General features: G+C 37.1%; 1 pseudogene; it reads right to left on the reverse strand.

Moving 5' to 3' along the window:
- Positions 1-3,995: 3,995 nt before the first annotated feature.
- LOC103733406 lies at positions 3,996-4,957 on the reverse strand (annotated as a pseudogene).
- Between the last annotated feature and the right edge of the window lie 2,675 nt (positions 4,958-7,632).

The raw sequence follows: 7,632 nt of genomic DNA on the forward strand, positions 1-7,632 counted from the left end.
GCCAGGACCTCCCTAGCCTTTTCAGCTTCCCCTGCCTGGGCACACTTTCATTATGCAAAGGGACCATGCCCCCTCTCTGGGTGCTCCATTTGGGGGTAATAGTTTTTCTAACCTCTGAATAATCTTTAACAAATCTTCACATATCTGCAATGTACCCCCACATTTACAACATGGCTGTGGCCCATGCTTCTGCATGGCTGGCCTCTTTTTAGTTACGGATTTTATAATCCATTGTATACCCCATGTGACTATCGCTAACCCCATTAAGCATATGGGGTTTGTTCACCTTCCCCCCTGGTTTCTTGGCAGCTGCTCCTGGATTTGGGAATCAGAACCCAGCTGACCCACTGCAGAGGCAGTGGGAACAGCAGTACTTTCCCAAACCCACATCCCCAAGACTGTGGTTTGTTTATCCTGCCAATTACACCAATTTTGTCACTAAAGTTCTCTCTTGGTCTGTTGCACTATCAGGCAAACCATATAACATATCTTTATGTGCATTTATTATTATCGTTGGGGGGGTGAGTGACTTACAAAGAAACAAGCACTCAGTGCCTAGCTCCATGCCACTCAGCTCCACGCTACTCAGCTCTGCACCTCTCAGCTCCGCACTGCACAGCTCTGTAGAGCAGATCAAAGCCCTCACTATCAGATTGCTTCCATGGCATGTCCATAATCACCACTAGGTTTTGTCCACACCTCAGGGGCCAGAGGTCTCACCCCAGGTACATAAGTTCCAGGCCATTCTGTCCTTGAGTACGACCAGCTGCTGCATGTTCCCCACACCCCCCACTGCATTCCTGGTGGCTCAGGGCTCTGGTCCCAAAATGATGCCATAAGCCTCTCCTTTCACAACTAACTCTCCACAGTCAATTTTCTGCAGCAGGCCCTACCCCTTGGAGGAACTAAAATCCGTGGGTAACACAAGGTCTATTGGCCTAGAAGCTTAGCCTCCCACAAAGTCTCAGGAAATGGACAGAATGCAGACAAATTCTATGCCAGACTACAATATGAAGGGTTACAAATTCTGTTCCCCATTGCCTCCTCAGTTCCACTGGAAGTCTCCAAAGCATGACCTTTATCATTCACCTTTCTACCAACATTTTGGTTTTCTGAGCTACCACAATTTTCCCCTAATCTCTGTTCATAACATTCTAGGTCTTTGCCCAGTAGCATCTCCAAAATCTTCTACACTGTTAAGTAGGTAATTTCAAAGGCTTCTGAGTCACATCATCAGGAATAGTCACAGCAATGGCTATTCTTGTTGGTGTCAATTTTTTATGTTAATCAATTTTCTTTCTTTGTGACAAAAAACTTAAAAGGAAAAAAACTTAAAGAAAGGAAATGTTTACTTGGCTCGTGGTCATTGGTTACAGTCCATGACTAGCCACTATTTTCAGGCTCATGAGGGGTGACAACATCATTGTGGAAGGAGTAATGGAGCTAAGTAAGTGCCACATGGTCACTCTGAAGCAACATCAGGCTTTGGAGATCAAAAGTGAAAGCATAGGTATTGTGCTTTATACCAATACACTGAAAATAACTTAAGTTTCTTGTGACAAGCATTGCCATGCTTATATTCTACATGGGAACTTAGAATCATTTTAGTTAACTGTGAAATGTGTGTTTATGTTGTAATTTCTCAATATAAATAGATTTGAATTCCCTAAATAATTTCGTATTTAATGCTTCTTTGTGAATTTTGAAATTGCATTTACAAAGGATGTGTTCTTTGTGTATTAATCATCCAACAGTTCCTAATAAATCTATAGGGGACAGTTAAAATGAGCTACCTGAGGATATCACATCAGGAAATCATTTTCTATAAAATTGTGGAGAGTAAGAATTCAGTGAGAATGGGTAAAAATATTTCTGTAAAGTAGGAAGCCGACAGTGTCTCTTAAAATGCACTGAATATCATATCATATTGATCCTGAATGACTATCACAATCAATGACCCAAATGGTCAACATTGTTAACATTGGGCATAACAAAATTAAAGTTCAATTATCTCATTCATTCAGTGAACAAATATTTTATTGAGATTCTGCTAAGAAATATATCTATCTTAGAAAAATGTTAAATTCACTGCTTTTTGAGAATATATATTCTATTCTGGAAGGATAAGTAATGATAAACAGCCACATCTGCAGTAGGTAAGCGGTAACAATCAGTGTGAAGAATGACAGGTGAGGATAAGCTATGTGTGGAGAGTAGTAGTTAGAGAGGCATCCATGACAGGGTAGCAAGTGAAGGGAGTAGAATGACACATTCCTCACAGGATCAGCAAATGCCAATGTCCTGTGGCATGAACATGGTTTCTATAGAAAGAAAATCCAAGAGGTAAAAGCCTGGGACACTCCATCTGTTGCAAAAGGAAGCTTCTTTGATGACAGGTAAAAGGTACACTTGTTTGAATGCCTGAGAAAAGGGAGGTGGCTGGTTTAAGTCCTGAATTCCAAAGTCAAATGTCAGGACCAGTTCAGCTGAATGTTTGTGGGATGGGAGAAAGGTGTGAGTGAGAGAGCAAGAGAACAGACAATCCACTTCTTTTCAATACAGTACGTGAAACTCTTGTGAGAGCAATAAGACAAGAAAAGGAAAAAAAGAGTACTAAGTAGAAAATAAGAGGACAAATTATCACTATTTACAGATGATATATTATATATAAGAGATCCCAAAAATTCCACCAGAAAACTTTTAAAAATGATTAATTCTTTCAGTAAAGTGGCAGGTTACAAAATCAATTATTAAAAATCAGTAGCCTTTCTATATATCAATAAAAAGCAATCAGAAAAAGTATTCAATGAAACCATCCAATTAACAATAACAATGAAAAAAATAAAATACTTATGAACAAGTCTAACCAAACACATTAAAGATTTCTACAATTAAATTTTTGATGTTTACAGAAACCAATAGAGGAAGACACCAGGAGATGGAAGAACTTCCTATGCTCATGGATTGGTAGAATTAATGTTGTGAAAAAAACTATCTTACCAAAACCAATCTATAGATTCAATACAATGGCAACCAAAATAATGTGACATACTTCACAGAGCTAGAAAAAAAAATCCTAAATTCACACAGAATCACAAAAGACCCCAAATATTCAAAAGAAATCTTGGGCAATGAGACAATGCTTATGGTGGGGGTTGGGGGGAATCACCATGTTAGATCTCATATTATATTACAGAGCTATAGTCATAAAAACGGCATGGTACTGTCACAAAAATAGATAAATGGATCAATGGAGCACAATAGAAGACCCAAACATGAATATATGTAGTGTCAGCCACCTGATATTTGACAAAGATTCCAAGAACACTGATGGAGAAAAGAAAGCATTTTCAATAAATGGTGCTAGCAAAATTGGGTCTCCACCTGTAGAAGTGAGGAGGCAACACACTGAGAATGAACATGTTTTTTCTTAGCTGACTGCTCAGTTCATGGGATCATGTGCTCTTTCATAGAAGATGGAATATCAAATTTTCTAAGTCAGCTGCTTGAAATGTTAAATTTTTGGACTGGTTAGGAAATATGCTGACAGACAAACATTAATCCAGTCAAATACACGCATAAAACTATAACAAGCAATCACAATACATACAACTCCATCAAAGTTAACACATCCGTGTGTATAAGATATCACAGATGCTCTCTCACATTCCTTCTGTTACTGGTGTTAATTTTCACACTGCTTATGTATACTTAAATTGAAATGTAATAGGAAAACATTTGTGAAATGAAATCAATACCCTTAATGATGTTTTTAAAAACATTACCTTAAAATATCTTACCTATTCTTTTACTCATGCATACTTTCTGTATAAAACATTTTATTTTTTCCATGAAATACATCTCTGAAATTGTAAAGATATCATTTCAACAACTTTCCTTCAGTGTGGACATCACCTTTAACTCAGTACCTGGAGAAAATCTGAGTGGAATTTTAATTTAGGAACTGTGAATCCCACAATCTTAAAATAAAAATCCTAAAGATTTTTCCTCCAACAAAAGAACGCACTCTTTACCTTTAAGAATGCACTATTGACCTTCGTGAGTGCATTCTTGACCTCTTTGTTTCTCAGGCTGTAGACCAGAGGGTTCAGCATGGGGATGACCATAGTATAGAACACAGACGCCATTTTGTCCGTGTCCATGGAGTGACTGGTGCTGGGCTTTAAGTACATGAAGCTGACAGTCCCATAGAAGATGGAGACTGCAGTGAAGTGGGAGGCACAGGTGGAAACAGCCTTTCGATGACCTGCAGCTGAGTGCATCTTTAAGATGGTGACAAAAATGAACATATAAGAAGTCCCGATAACTATGACAGCAAAAAAGACATGTAAACTCTCAACACAAAGAAGAACCAGTTCACTAATCTGACTATCAAACAAGCAAGAACCATGACTGCAGGAACATCACAGAAAAAGTGGTGGACCACGTTGGACTTACAGAAAGTGAGACTGAATATGTCCCCAACATGAATGGAGGCATTCAGGAAACCAATGACGTATGGGCCAATGACTAGCAATGCACAGACACCTGTAGTCATGGTGGTTGCATAGTGCAGGGGCTTGCACACTGCTGCATAGCGATCATATGCCATGGAGGCCAATAGGTAATTTTCTACACTTCCAAATGCTCCAAAGAAGAACATCTGAGCAGCACAGGCATTGTAGGAAATGACCTTGTCTCCTACAAGAAGCCCAGCCATGACTGTGGGAGTGACAGCTGAGGAGTAACAAAAGTCCACCAGAGACAGGTTACCTAGGAAAAAGTACATGGGAGTGTGGAGCCGAGAGTTCAAGAGAATTAGCAGGATCATCCCCAGGTTTCCAACCAGCGTCATGCTGTAGATGAGGAGGAAGGTGGTAAAGAGGGGAATCTGAAAGCCTGGGTCATCTGTGAGTCCCAGCAGGATGAACTGTGTCACTTCTGTCCTGTTCTCCATCAGTGATACCTGGCAATCTTTGTATCAATGGGAAAGGAGAAACAGAATTATTTGAAAATTGAAATGACAAAATGCAAATTTCTTTCATTCATTATAGGGCCAAACTGTACATCTATATTCTTCCAAACAAGCATGGACTTCAATTAAAGTGAGTGCTTCAATCCCAGATGCACTATGTCTGAGGAATCTTAATAGATCACTTACATAATTTCAAAATTTTTCATGTTTGTTATCAGAGATGTAACCATTTAAAAGTTCATGACTTGGACTTGTGTGAATGGTTCCCTCTGCTATTTTCCTTTTTCCTTATCGTAGTAAACCTGGTACTTCCTTGTGGGTCATGAAACTTTGGATATGAATTCTCTATTTTCTGTTAGTATTACTATTTTTTTTTCTTACTCTTTTTTCAGTTCATGAATGTCATGAAACTAGAGAGGTTGGCTAATTGCTTTCTATAAGCAGATATGTTAAATGACATTTTCAGCTCTAGATCCTGACAGTACCCAACCCATGATGAATCCTTTTTATATTTCAGCTCTAAAATGTGTTCTGGGAAAATGAACATAATGGAACTCACAGATGCCTTTGGTTCAAACTCCTTATTTGGGGTTTCCAGTGAACTAAGAGATTGATTAGGTGGTGTGTTCACCTCATTTGCTGTGTATTTCCCTGTTTTGGAAGAAAAACAAAATCGAGATAATGAAATCACCCCTCTTTCAATAACAATAGTGTCCTAATTGAATCAACAAACTCTGAATTGCTTTTAACCTCTTCCTCACAATTTTTGTGCTTATTACTATTAAGACTTATTATCATGTGGACATTGAACATAATCATAAACATATAAGTAGACTGAAGAAGGGTTTAATGTGATGCATCATTGCTTGCTTTGTATAGTAGATGTGGTTTGTCCTTAGGGTGGGGGCAGGTTCAACTTGTGGGAGCAGTTGGGAATGATGATGTGTCAGCAGATTCAACAGATTTAGTGCTGAGGTTTCTGGAAGAGATGTCTATGAAGCATCATTTACTACCTGAATCCTTGGTCCTGCCTAGCATCCCTGAACATCCTGCTTCAACCTGCAACCTGAAGATAGTCATGAGACCTACTTTCATTTAGCACTGAGAGAAATAAATATATGTAAAAGACAGTAAAATTATGATTTTTCAGCAAAGACTGATAATTGCTAGTTACCTGTTATTGTTAGTATGGGATAATGATCTTCCTGTTGGTTTAAGAAAAAGCATGTTACATTTGGGATTTCAGGTAGAAGGGTCTAGAATCTTCATTTCATGTTTTCCCTTTAGTCCATGTTAGGGCCGCTGAGATGATCTCTGCTCTCTTGTATTTCTTGTGTATGAATATTGTTCTTGAATCCTACAATTATAGGTAATTTTTCTTTTTTAAAAAATATTTTTATTGAGTTTTTCATTTTAAATATTTTTATTTAGATTTTGTGCCTTTCGTATAATATATTTTAATCAAATATATACACCCCCTCCCTACCTCCCATAGCCCCTGAATAGAAATATTTGACAAGATAGGACTTAATGTGTATGACAGGTAACTTTTATTAAAAAATTATTCCTTGGAAAGTATAGTTTAGTTGGTGTAAAAGAGTTCATTTTTATTAAACCTTTTCTGTTTCTTACTACTTTCCTGACATAGGCAAATCACAGAGACTAAGCTTTGAATATTCTGAGTTTGGGCTGTGGGTTGTTCCTTCACAGATTTCTTTTGGTGGCAATTTCTATGTTGGAAAATTATTTGTATCTATTTTTCTGAAGTAACAGTGCTTCAGTCCCATGAAGACATTATTATTGCAATATTGACACATATCTTCTTAACCTATACAATAAGGGCTTTATATACAAATGGTATGTTTGTGAGTGCATGTGAGGGGATATGTAAACTAAGTATTATTATACTTACTTTATCAATAAAGAAACTGAGTAGTTGAGAAGATACATGTGATGCTCTAAAATTACACAGGTTGCCTGAAGAACACAATCTGATTCAGGGATTTAATGTACCTTCTAGAATTAGCATGACATAATGGTACAAAGTTGATAGTACAGGTCAGAGCATAGCTAATTTTTAGACTTTTCATGTTTCAAGAAATATCACTTCACTCTTTTGGGATTTGTATTTTATAGCTTCTAATGATATGTAACTGTATTCTGATCATGATGAAGTCATCACCTAAGCAATCAAAGCATCATGTTGTCTTATTCTTTGTTCATATTTGGGGACAGAAGCACCACCTGCTAATAAGTCTCTATGAGAGACATTTTGACATTTACAAATTTCTCATAATCACATTTGCTAGACCATTGTTTGAGAATAATTTTGAAAACTGCTTTGTATTTTTAAGGATCTCATAGTAAATCTATCATTCATAAATCTACCTATGTATCTATGCATCTCTGTCTATCATCTATTGATCTATCATCTATCTATCTATCTATCATCTAACTATTTATAATCTATCCTCTATCTCATTATCATCTATCTATCATCCATCTATCTATTGTCTATCAATCTATTATCTATGTATCTATCATCTATAATCTATTTTCTATCATCTATATATCTATCATCATCTATCTATCATCTATCTATCTATCTATCATCTATCTATCTATCTATCTATCTATCTATCTATCTCTCTATCTAT

Source organism: Nannospalax galili, unplaced genomic scaffold (assembly GCF_000622305.1).
Source record: "Nannospalax galili isolate Female #2095 unplaced genomic scaffold, S.galili_v1.0 scaffold936, whole genome shotgun sequence".
In the NCBI taxonomy this organism is placed as follows: Eukaryota; Metazoa; Chordata; class Mammalia; order Rodentia; family Spalacidae; genus Nannospalax; species Nannospalax galili.